The sequence below is a fragment of the Odocoileus virginianus genome, chromosome 8, assembly GCF_023699985.2.
Source record: "Odocoileus virginianus isolate 20LAN1187 ecotype Illinois chromosome 8, Ovbor_1.2, whole genome shotgun sequence".
Classification (NCBI taxonomy): Eukaryota; Metazoa; Chordata; class Mammalia; order Artiodactyla; family Cervidae; genus Odocoileus; species Odocoileus virginianus.
The window spans coordinates 13,380,325-13,395,886 of record NC_069681.1 but is presented as its reverse complement, the minus strand read 5'-3'; the positions used below and the strand labels follow the sequence as shown (position 1 = coordinate 13,395,886).

Below are 15,562 nucleotides of genomic sequence, written 5' to 3'. Positions count from 1 at the left end.
AGGAGCCTGGCAGGCTACAGTCCATGGGGTCGTAATGAGTCGGACACGACTGAGCGACAAAGCACAACACATATCATGTGCTGTGTCCTAACCCTTTATCCATAGTTCCTGGCATTAAAGCAAATGCTTGCCCCTTACAGTATATGATATGCCACATGATACAGAGCTACCTCAATCAGACTTTGGAGAACCAAGAACTGGACTGTGCAGATGAAGAGCTAGTCTCCATTTTAATTTGTGTATCGGGCTTCATGTTTCCTACCAGTCTGCCAAGCTTTTGACCTAGATTCCTTCTCTGAGCCTATTTGCTTGGTCCAAGTGCAAACATAATTCTTGCTCTGACCCAGATCCACTGCTCCTACTTGTTTCAGCTCACCAGGGTCTCCTGCTTTGGCCTCATCTATGAAACCTGATGTGTGACTAAGGCAACCCTGGGAAAGAGCCAGGTGGGGCAAGCTGGCACTGCGAGTTCCCAGGGTGACATCCGACTCTCCTGGATGTCGGCAAGGCCACTGGGTGGGCCAACTGGAGTATGCTTTCACGGGCTCCAGTATACACCATAGTGCCTGCCACAAATGCTGAGGTAGGGAGCAGGTGCAGACGGGGGCCCGAGTGGAGCCTGGAAGGAGCTGATTAGCCGGTCAGGATGTCTTGCTTGACCCTCTGTCTGTTAACATGCCATAAAAGAGGTCCTGATGAGACTAGAACAAGTGTGCAAGGGAAAGGAAAAGGAGATATATGTAGGTTCTAGCAAGGTTAAGGGATGAATTCTGTTTAGAACCAATTGCACGGGCATGTGTGCATTCTCAGTCACTTCATTCGTGCCTGACTCTTTGCAAGCCCATGGACTGTAGCCCCCTAGGCTCCTCTGTCCATGGGAGTCTCCAGGCAAGAATACTGCAGTTGGTTGTCATGACCTTCTCTAGGGGATCTTCCCAACCCAGGGATCAAACCCATGTCTCTTATGTCTCCTGCATTAGCAGGCAAGTTCTTTGCCACTAGCACCATCTGTGAAACACTTAGAACCCATCAGGGCCCTTTTATTTCTTCTGGTGGGTTGACAAGGCTGCCCCAAAAGATATATCCATGTCCTAACTCCTGTGAATGTGAACCTATTTGGAGAAAATTGTCGTTCCAGATATAATTAAGTTAAAGATCTCAGGATGAGGTCTTCCAGAATTTAGGGTGAATCTTAAGTCCTATGACAGGTGTCCTTAATAGAGATGGGTAGAGGAGGATTTGTGACAGAGATGCAGAGAGGGAAAAGGCCACGTGAAGATGAATATAGAGACTGGAGTGATGCTGCCACAATCCAAGGAATGCCTGGAGTCACTAGAAGGTGGAAGAGGCACAGAATTCTCCCCCAGAGTTTTCAGAGGGAGATGGCCCTGCCAGTACCTTGGTTTCAGACTTCTGATTCCAGAGCTGTAAGAAAACAACTTTCTACTGTGTTACGCCACCAAGTGTGGGGTACTTTGTATAGCAGTCCAAGAAGATTAATACACTCCTCCTTTGTTCACTTATGAGAGAAATAGATATACATTTGAATGTTTAGGTCTATGAGGAAGGTTTTCAGAACATTAGGGAAAGAAGACAAAGCACAAGGAAGAGACTGGCTCAGAATCACACAGAAAAACCTCCTTTTCTCCCCCATACATCAGTAGAGACCCAAAGCATCCACTGGAAGAAAGTTTCTATTTTTCATTAAGTTCACGCTAAGAAAGCATTGAGTTGGCCAAAATATTCATTCAGATTTTTTCATTACATCTTATGAAAAGCCCAAACGAACTTTTTGGCTAACCCAATTATCTTCCACTTACAAAGGAAGTGATGGTAATAAAAATATTAATAATAATTACAGGGAGTATGCCATATGTTAGGCACTGAATCAAGTGTTCTGCATATATCCAATTTTCTTTTTTTTTCTGATGAGGCTCAGAACAATTAGGTATACCTTTACATTGTACTTAGGTCTTCCCTGGTGGCTTAGTGATAAAGAATCTGCCTGTCAATGTAGGAGACACAGCCTCTATCCCCGGGTAGGGAAGATTCCCTGGAGAAGGAAATGGCAACCCACTCCAGTATTCCTGTCTGGGAAATCCCATGGAGAGAAGAGCCCGGCAGGTGACAGTCCACGGGGTCGAAAAAAGTCGAAAACAACTGAGCAACTAACACCTTCACTTTACATTGTACTTAATGTAAGCCAAGCCCTGTTCTAAGAATTTCACAATTATTAACTCATTAAGCCCTCATAATAACCCTGTGAAGGAGAAATTATTTCCATCTTACAGATGAGAAAAACCAAGGCCCAGAGGGGAAGTCTAGGAGCTAGAATTCAAATCCAGGAAGTCTTGCCCCAAAGATTCTGCCCTTACCTGAAATTACCCGATGGTCATAGGTAAAGGAGTAGTCTTGAATGCAAGTTCGTCTGACCCCAAATCCCATGTATATTCCATAGGCTGTACTGTATCTTAAGAAAAAATGTGGAATCCCATTGTGAACAGTGGTCCTGCCCACATGACCAGCCCTGTCTGCCCTCTCAGTTACAGGTTCTGAAGCTAGAAAGGAATTCCTCCCTGTTGCTCACATAATCCTGAGCACAACAGCCAAGGTAGATGGAAGCTGAGACCTTCCTCCAGGCAGAGACTGGCACTGGCTTCACGGGCCAGTCTCTGGGAGATTGGAGGAAAGCTGTAGCCACCTCCCTCCCTCCCCCATCCCGCATGCCGTCCTGGCCATGTTTACCCAGTTGTGTAACTGAAAGTTTACTGTTTCAACAAATATTTATCAGGCATTTACTGCATGCTCTGCAATGTGGCAGATGGGATAAAGGCCAAGACCCAGGCAAAGCATGCACGGTCTCCAACTCAGAATGACAGGTGCCATCAAGGGAGAATAATAGTAACAGCCAATACTTGCAGAGTATTTGTTATGCTCTGGTCATTATATTGGGTTGCCCAGAAAGTTCATTTGGGTTTTCCTATACAATGTTACAGAAAATCCAAAAGAACCTTCTGGTCAGTCTAATACAATCCTGGGCTTCCTAGGTGGCTCAGTGATAACAAATCCGCCTGCAATGTGGGAGGCCTGGGTTTGATCCCTGGGTCGGGAGGATCCCCTGGAGAAGGAAATGGCAACCCACTGCAGTGTTCTGGCCTGTGAAATCCCATGGACAGGGGAGCCTGGCAGGCTACAGTCTATGGAGTAGCAAAGAGTAGGACACGACTTTAGCAACTGAATAACAGCAACAAAGGAGAGTATGGTAGAGTTCCCCAGGCAGTTATCTCTTTAATCCTCTCAAGTTTTCTCTACTTGAGAGGCTATTTCATGGTCCAGGCATGAGGAAACAGTAACTTGGAAGGAGACACAGCAGTAAGGAAGACACTCGGGGAGATTTGGTGTGAGAAGCCTCAGATCGTGGTGATGTTTTTATTTAGAGATTAGGAACAAGAAAAGGAGAACAAAGGGTCAAAGACAGGCGCGGGGGGCTTCTCTAGTGGCTCAGTGGTAAAGAATCCGACTACCAATGCAGAAGACACAGGTTCAATCCCCAATCCAGGAAGATCCCACATACCTCGGAACAAATAAGCCTGTGCACCACACCTATTGAGCCCATGGTTTAGAGCCAGAAAGCCACAACTATTGAGCCCACGTGCTACAACTATTGAAGCCCGAGCACCTAGAGTCCATTCTCTGCAACAAGAGGAGCCACTGCAATGAGAAGCCCGAGCACTGCAACTAGAGAGTAGCCCCTGCTCAAAACAACTAGAGAAAGCCTGAGCAGCAATGAAGACCCAGCACAACCAAAGGAAAAATAAAAAGATGGGCATGGGAGTTCTTCACACTTCTTGTAGTGTCACCTGCAGTTTTACCTCCAGCAGCTTAATGAAGAAAGTGTTAGTTGCAGTCGTATCCAACTCTTTGTGATCCCATGGACTCTTAGCAAGCCCACTAGGCTCCTCTGTCCATGGGATTCTCCAGGCAAGAATACTGGAGTAGGTAGCCACTCCCTTCTCCAGGGGATCTTCCGACCCAGGGATTGAACCCAGGTCTCCTCCATTGCAGGCAGTTTCTTCACAGTCTGAACCGCCAGGGAAGCCCACTTTCTTCATCTTTCACTATAGTTTCATTTCAATAGAGGCAAAAGAAAAATTTAGTTCCACTCTGCAGTATCAAACAGATGATGATGAAGAAGTTATAAAAAAAAAAAAGATTAATTTTGGGGGGGAAAGAGGGATGGGGTGGAGAAGGAAATGGCATCCCACTCCAGTATTCTTGTCTGGAGAATTCCATGGACAGATGAGCTGGTGGGCTCCAGTCCATGAGGTCCAAAGAGTCAGACACGGTTGAGCGACTGTCACTTGGGGGGAAATCTCCTATCTCAACTCCAAACATTCTTCCCTCTAAATATTGCTCTTTAGGTTAATTGATTGGCTTTGTTGAAATAACCACATTTAGGTATTAAAGGAAATATATATTTAGAGGCTTAGGAAATTACACCAAGGGATTTTTCCATGCTTTGGGCAATGGGAAGCATAGCCACCCAGCATGCTAAATTTGGCAAAAGGAACTTTGTGGCTGGCTTTGCCCTGGCCCTACCTCTTCTAAACAGAGTCAGGAGATGGGAGCAGTTGGAAATGGTCCCACTTTCCCGTTGCTCTGATTGGCTGGCTTGCAGTTCACCTCATATCCTTGGCATAATGACTGTGTTGTGGGATCTGACAGTTGCGACATCTAATCTGCCTCAAAGACTTTGCTCATGCCCAGGGAGTTCCCCTTAGTCTGGTGTAAGATCTAACCACAACCTTAATTAGTAGTCTTGAGAGAGCCAGAGAGACTGTCTCCCACACCATGACTGTCCACTCAGCCCTGAATGAACAATCCAGCTCTTTACAGCTAACTCCCCAAACAAGTGTCAAGCCCCAAGCGTGAGTAAACTAATTCTGTGCTTTGCACAACACAGCCCAGGCATGCCACTCCTATTTTGCTTCTTAGGCAGCGTTTTACACTCATCTGCAGCCTGAGTAAAACTTTCTCTGGTACCTTCTCTGACTCACAAGAGCACCAACTTAATCCACAGTAATAATAGAGTATTCTATCTAGCTGTACTTGTGGAAGAGGCAGCATCAAGGTTGCTTAGCAGCAGACATTGGTTTATTAAAAACAACTGTCTGTCTGGGAGGAAATCACCTCCTCATTTTCCTATGGATTCATGTCTTCAACTGATTGTTAACTGAATTGCTCAAAAGAGTTTCTCCTTGGATGTGATGGGGGGAACTGAACAGCAAAATGTCCAGGAAAGACTCAACATCAGAAAGAGGTTGAGATGCCTTGAAGCAATTAGGGGGACTATATTTCTTCTGTCTAGAAAGTAGGAGGACCTCAGCACAGCTGTGTGTCCCATGCTCTGCTGTTGGGTTTCAAGTGAGCTCCAGCAGGAGGAGGGAAAATCTTAGAGAGGGAGGAGGGACAGCTCAGTGGGGAATGAGGACAATCAAGCTAAGAAAGGATGCAGACATGAGTTATCACCTCGTGACCCGAAGGACCACAAGTACCAAACTCATTTTGTTGAACTTCTTAGACTAACAGTTAACAGTTATGCTCGTGGGGCCGGGAAGGTATGGAAAATGGTAAAGTTACTTGTGCCAGGGGGGTGGAGAGGGAGAATCATTGACATTTATTGGATGATTGTTATGTGCTGGCCACTGTTTAAAGCATTCTTGGTACATAAAAATAATTGCTATTAGTTTAATATTGTCTTAAAAGATGAGAAAACAAGACTTTGGGAGGTTAAGTTCATGAATTTGGTTGCCTGTAAAGAGCAGGGATGGGATCTGAACCCTGACAACCAATATTCCTATCCACTTTACTAGGTAGGTCCTCAGTTATCAGATAATTGTGACCATGGGAGATATTGTGGTCCTCAACTGTCAGATCTTCCCATTTTTTCAAGCTTCTCTGAATTTATCAATGAGAAAATTCTGAATTTTTTAATTGTTGGAAATATCTTTTTAATGTTTTTGTAAGACTAATCTCAGGTCAGCAATTGAATGCAGACTGAATGGGATTGAGGATTACTTCCTGCCCAAAGTCATTAGATCATCGCTCACCCTGCAGACCTGCATACATGCTGGGGAAGCCTGCACCAAGGAAGCAGAAATGGAAACAGGAACCTACACACTTTCATCCCATTGCAGGAAGTGCCCTTTGGGGAAGCACTGAAACATTGAGTCATCAGAGGGAGTTTATTTACTTAGGCTTTGCTAATTTCACCAGAAACCTAGGGGAATTGTGGATTTTAGATTTGCAATGGAGTAGAGTCTAGACCTGTGTGTTTAGACCACACTACCGTGATCCCATAGTTCAAAGAGGTCAGAGAAAGCTGTGATGCTGACCAAGATAGATCAAGCCCTAGGACACTGAGAACCAGGTAGACCCGCGATAGTTAGAGACAAAGGAATTCTCACTCCCCATATCAGAGGAAAACTTCTCATTATGGACAGTCACAGTTTAGAAAACATTTTTACGTAGAACAACAGCTTGCAGATTGACATGCATGTGAACACAGTAGTGTGGCATTTGAGCCTTATGCAATCTTGGGAGGCAAGCGTCAGAGTTCCTATTCTCTCCATTCTATAGATGAGAAAACTGAGCTTGCAAGTCGTTTAGGTCACAGAGCTGAGTCTTGGACTCTGTTCTCTTGAAAGTGAAAGTCGCTCAGCTGTGTCTGACTCTTTGTGACCCCAGGGACTATACAGTCCATGGAATTCTTTGGCCAGAATACTGGCGTGGGTAGCCTTTCCATGAGTCTCTGGAAACTCTACAGAGAGTGGGAGGAAGGGTGTCAGTGGGGTCTTATCACTGAGTAGCCATCTCAGAAGATGGAGCCATAGGCACGGCGCATTAGGGATCCCCGAAACATAGACTGGAGCAGAGGCCCGGGGTTGTGAATGCCATGAATGGTGGGGCACCAAAGAGATACATTAGGGACTTGCCTAGAGGTCCAGTGGCTAAGACGCTGAGCTTTCAATGGCGGAGGCCCAGGGTTCAATCCCTGGTCAGGGAACTAGATACCACATGCTGCAACTAAGATCGAAGATCCTGAGTTCCGCAATTAAGACCCAGAGTGGCCAAATGAAATAAATAAATACATACTTTTTTAAAAAAAGAGATACACTAGATTTGAGACTTCCCTGATGACTCAGATGGTAAAGAATCTGCCTGCAATTCAGGAGACCCAGGTTCTATCCCTGGATGGGGAAGATCCCCTGGAGAAGGGAATGGCTACCCACTCCAGTATTCTTGTCTGGAGAATGCCATGGACAGTGGAGCCTGGTGGTTGAACCAGACAAGACTGAGCAACACTTTTTCAACACACACTAGATCTGAGGGTAATCTGTGTGTGTACCCTCTGCTGGGGCTGTGTCCCTGTGGTCACATCTCCAATCTGATCATTGCTCATCTCCCTCATCCTGATTGTTCCTGACTGGTGCTCTGGGATGCCGTGGGACTGAAATGATCTCAGAGTCCTGAGAGGGCTCATGCTTCCCTGCTGTGTGATACCATGTGAAGCAGGATGATATTGTACCACTTCTGATGCTGTTTAGATGGCCTGTCCACTATAGATGATTATTCCACGTGTAGACCTGTAATATATTCTTATATGTCTGAATTTAATTAAGAACCTTTATCTCGCTGGCATGGATGTGCTTTTACTGTTTCTGGCCAGGTCAGACGAAAAAGTTGGAAGACAGATTTTTGAATTGTGGGCTAATTTCCCTGATCTTTTAAACCTAGGACCCTAGCTCTGAGACGGAGATTTATGATCTTGACAATGCTGTCTTCAACCACTCTCTGGTCACCAGGGAGAACACAGAGCCACTGCTCCCAGGAGTCAAAGTTGTCCCCTGCAACATCACCAGGATCCTCATGGGATTCAGAGGATTGCTTTATTGTCAATATTCAGAGGATCTGGGTTCCAGGATCACCCCAGCTTTTCTTAATCATCTCATGACTTGGGAGGGCTGGTGATGAGATTCAGTCTTCTGTACTATTTGTCCATTTCTGATGAGTTTGGCCTTTGGAGTCTCAAAGGGCATTGTGGGCTCTACTTTTTGCGTTCGAAAAAGACTCAGACCAGAAGCTCATGTATTGGGTTGGCCAATAATTTCATTCCCTATTTTTCCACTGAATTTAATGAAAAGCCCAAACAAACTTTTTGGCCAACCCAATACTATTTGTGCTGTAGTTTCTCTGTTTAGCAATACCTCATCTTTGATGCTGATACTGTTTAAAAATGAGAGAAGGTTCAGGAACACTGACAATTGTTACCAAGAGCACTTCTCACAGCCCTTGCCTCTCCGCATATGTAATGGCCACATCACCTGCACCCGGGGCAGTAAGAGCCTGCACCCTTTAATCACCTCTCAAGTGCTCACCCCAGCTGTTGGCTCAGACTTAAACATCCAGGTTAGGGAACATTGCCTCTCTAGTGCATGTAGTACTTAGGAGATTAGGGCTCTCTTGAGATTCTGGACTTCATTTAGGGTGGAGAGTTTGGGAAGCAGGGATGAGGGGATGGCAGCATCAATCTGTCCCTCTAGTCACACATCGGTCCAGGGTTGAGACCCCCATCTCAAGGAGCAGCTTCTGTTTCAGTAGAGCAGCCCAAGAAACTTCATCTGCTATTATTTCAGGTGTGTTCATTGCCAAGAGTCTGTAGGTGTCTAGGGACCTCATTAAGTTTTGGACCTCAGGAAGCTCTATATCCGCTCTGCTCCTTCGGAACTCTGCCCTTGGTTGGGCTGGGCCCTCAATGAGCCACCATCAGCACTTTCCAGATGGGGAGGGGCTGGGCCTAGGGCCTCCAGTGACTGTGTCATCTCCGGCTCTGGCCACAGAGGCTTCATCACAGAGGGAAGCTGAGCTGTGAACATGTTGCTAGGCTGTGGCTTTTTTTTTTTTTGTAAATGAGGCTTGGGCTTAATTTAGAAATCTGCTTTTTCTTTATTTTTCCCAGCATCATCTGGCTGTCTGGCACTGTCAGAGAATTGTATTTCTGACCCAAGTAGAGCTCCTGAGTGAGTGGGGGCAGGAAAGACTTTGGGGAGAGGACTGATGCCAGCCCAGGCTGCCTCACGGGGAGGTGGAAACACGTGGGCCTGCTATTAGCATCCTGATCGGCTTTTGGACGAGTGTCACCTGTGACACCTACATAGTCCTCACTTGGAACAAGAGGATTCAAAGCGGCCCTGATGCGAGCGCCTCTTCTGCTAACCACACCCAGCATACAGCGGAACAGAAGGCAAAGCTGCATAGAAGAGGACCAGAATCAGGTGCCAGAAGCAGATGACATCCAGACTTTCAGCTCTTTGGATGCAGCTATTTCAATAAAGTCACTTTTTGTGCAGCTATTTTAACATGAGGATATTTCGATTTGGCCTAAAAATTCAGCCAATAAATGTTAGTTTTTTAGCACAGGGAATATAGCCAATATTTCATAGTACCTTTAAATGGAGTGTAATCAATAAAAGGGCTTCCCAGGTGGCTCATGGGTAAAGAATCTGCCTGCCAATGCAGGAGATGCAGAAGACGTGGGTTCAATCCCTGGGTCAGGAAGATCCCCCTGGAGTAGGAAATGGCAACCCATTCCAGTATACTTGGCTGAAAAATTCCAGCAGGAATTTTTGGACAGGAAAAATTAGGCAGAGAAGCCTGGCGGACTCCAATCCACAGGGTCGCAAAGAGTCACTCACAAAAATCTATAAAAATAATTGAATCAGTGTGTTGTACACCTGAAACTAATAAAACATTGTAAATCAACTATACTTCAATAAGAAGTAAGTTTAAATAAATGATGAGTAAAATGGGTGTTTTATACTCCATCAGTGAGTTTTACCCTAACGCTGAGATTTGCTCTGTTACCAGTCCTACCCCTAGGCATCAAGGTGTATGGATCTAGCACAGGTAAGGGAAAAGTGTGGTTGAAGTTCAAAGTGGGAGCAATACCAGGGGTCAGGTAATGGTCCAGGAAGGAGTGAATGTCAGGAATAAGGTGCCCATAAGAGCTGGAAGCAGGTCAGGAGTAGAGGAGCATTGAGAGGTCTCTAAAGTCAATGAAAGGGTCAATCTAACTGAAATAGAAGAGTCAGAGATTGAGTGAGGGCTGGGGAATTGTTTAGAAACATAAAATTCTGTGATCTTGCATTTTGGCTTGCTTACTTTGAGGCTGTGTTAGAACAGCTGCATGAAATTGTTGGGCAAGAAAATAGTCTGCTTAGGATTCAGAACAGTTCATTTTGGCTCCTCCAGGGGAAGAGTCTGACTCACAAATGTCTATGCATTTCACTCGAGGGCTTGATTGAGCCTCAATTTCTCCATATACAAGGCAGATGATCATGTCTACCCTTCCTCTCTCCCCACCTGTGTTCTTCCTTCAAGAGACAGAACTCAGAATGAGCCAGCAGCTCGTAAACTGCTTCAAGGCATTTGGAGAAGATGCTTGCATAACTAGTGGGTAACTAGTCTGAATGAGTGCTCCCTGAGTCAAGGGTTTCCGAGTCGGGCAAGCATAGCCATCCCTGCCGGGTGATTCATGTGGATACAATGATGCCTTTGGTTGGAATGTACACTGTTAGTGATGAATCTGTTCTTGCCAGTGCACAGAATTCCATCTTTACCCAGATGCTATCAGCGTGAGCCTTCCCAGGTGATGAGTGGTAAAGAAGCTGTTTGTCAATGCAGAAGTAGAGACGTGGGTTCCATCCCTGGATCAGGAAGATCCCCTGGATGAGGAAACGGCAGCCCACTCCAGTATTCTTGCCTGGGAAATCCCATGGACAAGGAGCCTGGCAGGCTACAGTCCATAGGGTGGCAAAAAGAGTTGGCCGTGACTTAGGGACTAAATAACAACTGTATCAGCGTGAGGAGTGTGCACACGATCACTCGGGGATTAGGTGGGGGAAGAGTTGAAAAGAATCTGACACTTGTTCCTGCCTCTAAACCTCCACTGTACAAAGAACCATGGCAGCATGTTTATGCCCACCCATCGACTCCCCTTGGCCAGTGAAGAAATTTTTCCAAAGCCTTCTGCCATTAGTCAAACTTGCCGAAGTCCCCGGAGGCAGATCCGGTGTAATTGAAGGTGGAGGGAAGGGAGGACTTTCTCTGCCAAATTTCCCTAATTTCTGTGTTGATCTTTCGCATCACACGGTGAAGCCTCATGGAGGTGGGGATGGCATGTCCTTCCAGGATTGGCACAAGCAGGCAGCAGGCCTGGGGCCTCAGCTTCCAGAAGCCTGACCTGGGGCCGCCACGTGGCTGGGCAGGGACCCTCCTCTGAGCCCTCAGAGCGGAGGCCAAGGGCCGGAAGAGCCCGCGTGTCTCCGCACCCCGTTGACCCAGCCTCTCCTCCAGGTGCTGGGTGCCCCATCCCTGCTCTAGGAGCCAAGACACCAACCATCTCCCTGGTACAGTTAATCTTCGTTCCTGCCATGAATGCATCTTTCTTTGTTACTTCTCCCCCTGCCCCTGGCTGCAGATTTCTAATGGATGCCTTTCTCAGGCGTTGTGTTTTGATTCTCTTCTCAAATGCCAAGAACAACTCTGTTCCGGCAGGAGGATGTGTTTGGCTTATAAAAGAGAGGGAGCAGTAGCTTCTCTGCATGAGCATTCTTGGGATTTACGTGCAGATTAATTCTGGGCACAGTCTAGAGGCTCCCCCAAGTCTCCCCACTAAACAGCATGTTTCTGTTGCAGAAAATTACTCTGCTTTCACTGCTTGTAGCTGGAGGATGATAAGAGCTTTTCTTTCAGAGCCCAGTAGAAGGACTCAGCACCCCCTACTTCCCCCAGACCTTGGCTGAGTCCACACTGAACAACAGGATGTGTATTGTTACCATGGTTACAGCTCCACGCCTCATCCCTAGTATTTGTGAGCTAAACCTTGAGGCCTCTTCTGGAACCCTTGATTTTTCCAGCCCTGGGTGGCAGGGGGAGGGTGTGTGTGTGTGGCATCACCCTCTTGGGGCTGCCCTCCCTGAGCCACTGACAAGCCCTCCCAGGTATAGCGGGAGGAGTCAGGTCCAACTGACGCTGGATTCTCTGTTGTCTTTGAGTCAGACTTAATGACACTTGCTAAGCACAGCAGATGCCCTTCTCGATAAGTCCCCATCGAGGTTTAGGAAAGGTTGTGTGGCCTGATCTGCCCCTTTGTACAGTAATTCAGGAATTTGCTGCTGTACATAGAACTAAATTTAGAGACAAGAGGGGTCAAGCCTCACCCAGGCAGTAAGCAAGCCGGCCCGCCCTATCTGGGGGATGGGGGACTGCTACCTCTGGGAGTGACCAAGTCCTAGACTCGCTCTGCCTGGACCTCCTGCAAACAAAGACCTCATCCCATCTAGACCAGAAGACTTTCTCCCCTCCCAGAACAAGGTGCTGCCCTTGGGGGTGAGGCTGTGTGAGGTTGGCCAGCAAGACCCCCTCCCTGCCTTGGGGGCTAAAACCAAGTCATGACCACAAGGCTAAACAAGAGCCACCTTAACTATGAAGGTGCTTCCAGGGACACAAATTGGCTCCTTTGAGTACCAACACAGCTCTTGGAGGTAAACAAGGCAGGTGTTATTACTTCGATTTTACCAATGGGGAAACTAAGTTTCAGAAAGTTTCGTTAACTTCCTTAGGGTCAGTTAAGCAAATCACTGGTGGACTTGAGAAACCTTAAATTCCTGACCATCTGCTCCAGTTTTTTCCATGACTCCACGCTGCACTTCAGCAGGGCTTGAGCAAGCATCAAACAGTGCAAGTTCTGGCCCTTCCAGGTGGGCAGGGGCTGGCTGGAAGCTGGCACGGGCTTCCATCGGTGGGGCCAGGGCCCCGGAGGCTGTACGTGCTGCTTCCACTCACTGTACAGCGAGGCGAGGCTGCCTGACTTGGAGGGGCTGAGACCGTTTAGGTGCTTGCTGCTTATGAGGCTGTAGTGAGGGGGATGGAATTGAGAGAGAGAAAGGTGGAGCAAGGAGGAGAGTGTGTGTGTGTGTGTGCACACACGCCACACACACAGAGCCTGCGTTCACAGGTGAAGAACAGCTGCTCTGATGTGATGGCCGTTGAAGACGGGTGGAACAGATCCCCTTGGAGGTCATCTGCAGCTTCTGAAGGACACACTGTGGCTTCTTGCCTCAGGCTTCTGCAGTCCCTGCCTGAAGGCTTCCTCTGGCCATGGGAATTTGCCGAGGTAAAGAATCCACCTGCCAATGCAGGAGACTTAAGAGATAGATGTAGGTTCGATTCCTGGGTTGGGAAGATCCCCTGGAGAAGAAAATGACAACCTACTCCAGTATTCTTGCCTGGAGAATCCCGTGGAGAGAGAGTCTGGTGTGCTGCAGGCCTTGGGGTCAAAGGGTTCGACACGACTGAGTGACTAAGCATGCATGCGCCTGAGTGGGCCAGCCTAAAAAAAGCCCCAGGGCTAATGGTCCTTATTGTTGTTAGTCACTCGGTTGTGTCCGTCTCTGCGACCCCATGGACTGCAGCACGCCAGACTTCCCTGTCCTTCACTGTCTCCTGGAGCTTGCTCAAGTTCATGTCTATTGAGTCGATGATGCCATCCAACCATCTCATTCTCTGTCACCCCCTTTTCCTCCTGCCTTCAATCTTTCCCAGAATCAGGGTCTTTTCTAAAGACTCGGCTCTATGCATCAGGTAGCCAAAGTATTGGAGCTTCAGCATCTATCCTTCCAATGAGCATTCAGTGTTGATTTCCTTTAGGATTGACTGGTTTCATCTCCTTGCTGTGCACGGGACTCAAGAGTCTTCTCCAGTGCCACAAGCACTGGTTAAGACTCAATGAGGAAAGGAGTTGGGAGGAAATGTCCCCGATTCCTTGCCTGTTGATAAGACAATTGAGGTGTTTTCGAGAAGGACCCCAGGGGAGTGAACCCCAGTGCTCTGAGCAGCAGCTTGCTTATAATGTCACCTTTTTGGCTCTTCCCTCTTCTATCTTGCTTCCCAAACCTTCACTGTGTTTCTAGGAATCATCTCCCCCAAAAGCTCTGTGCAACCAGATTCCTGTTTCAGGCCTGAAAACTAAGACCATAGGCTCCTAACAAGCTTCTGCCTCCCAGGAGCACCTTGTATAAAGTGGGCTTTCAGCACAGCCAGGATCCTGCTGGGAGTGGCAGTGTGCATTTCCTGGTGGGCACGGCTCCTTTTCAGTCATCAGACAGGCAGCCTGTGGTTCTGCCACAATGATGGAGTTCTTTAGGCTGGAAGAGGCTCTTTGCCTGTTTATCCAGGAAGGGCCCCTGCATCGGGGCTGCATGGGGAAGAAATTGAGAACCTGGGGTTGCAGAGTCGGACACGACTGAAGCAACTTAGCAGGAGTGGCACCATAATTGCTCCCTTTCCTGGGCAGGCCTGTGTCATCTTGCTCTCTGCATGCGTGTGTGCTCAGTCGCTCAGTCGTGTCCAACTCTTTTCAACCCCATGGACTGTAACCCGCTGGGCTCCTCTGTCCATGGAATTCTCCAGGCAAGAATACTGGAGTGGGTTGTCATGCCCTTCTCTGGGGGAACTTCCTTACCCGGGGACTGAATCTGCATCTTCTGTGGCTCCTGCATTACTGACAGATTCTTTACCACTGAGCCCCCGAGGAAGCTCCGCATTGCTCTCTAAATTCCTCTTAATGCAGCAGCAAATCTCTGTAGCACGGGAGGCAGAGCCAGGGCTCCCCAAGGGGGAGCAGGCTCCTGGATGCCACTGATCCACGTGTCCTTCTGGGTTCCAGCAGACAGTGGATCCCACTGGCAACCAGGCAGACACGTGAAAGCAAACGTGCGCTTCTAACATTTTGTAACCCACCTCCCACAAAGGAGAGGGCACGTTTTCCCCTGCGTTGTTCCCTGCCTTGTTCTTGACATTTTTAATGTGCTGAGCTTACAGGCGACTCTGCATTCCTGCCACCACCCACTTGAATTGGCTCCTGGTCTCTCCAGGCCTGAGGATCCCAGGCACGTGCTACACACCAGAGAATACTCTCCCACTCCCCAACCCCCTTTCTGGATGAGCCTCCCTCCTCCTCACCTTGACATTTAGGGCCTGCTGCTTTTTCTCCTCTCCTCCTCCAGTAAATCGGGGCCAGTTAAGACTCACGGTACGCTTGGCAGGTCTGGGGCAGCTGCTGCTGGGATAAGGGGGCTTTGCTGCAGGCCTCCGATGAAAAGCAAACAGGGCCTGTGTGCTCCTGTTGCCTGGCTCAGCAGCATGTGAAACCCAAGCAGAAGGCGCAGGTTCCATTTCCAGGCCCTTGTCTGACCTGCCCAAAGCCGAGCCTACTTTCCAAGTTCTTCTGTTTACACCAGATCCAGCAATGCCGCCCCTCTCCTGGGTCCTTCCTAGTCTGCAGCCCAGATTGAGCTGCAGGTTGAGCTCGTCCCCCTTCAGGGGGGCTGGAGTGGAGCAGAGTCCTCAGCAGCCTGAGGAACACAGAGGCTGGGCCATTTCTGCCCGTCCCCCACAATCTCCCAGAGCCACATTCAGGGTGGGGCTTTCGTTCAGCCTG

At 48.0% G+C, this 15,562-nt stretch overlaps 1 non-coding gene across 1 annotated transcript; it reads left to right on the top strand.

Annotated features, from left to right (window-relative positions):
• The first annotated feature begins 4,797 nt into the window (after window positions 1–4,797).
• Window positions 4,798–9,419, top strand: LOC110131000 (uncharacterized). Its single transcript, XR_011488915.1, has 2 exons — window positions 4,798–4,928; window positions 9,020–9,419. It is a non-coding gene; the product is annotated as an uncharacterized protein (transcript).
• The last annotated feature ends 6,143 nt before the right edge of the window (window positions 9,420–15,562 follow it).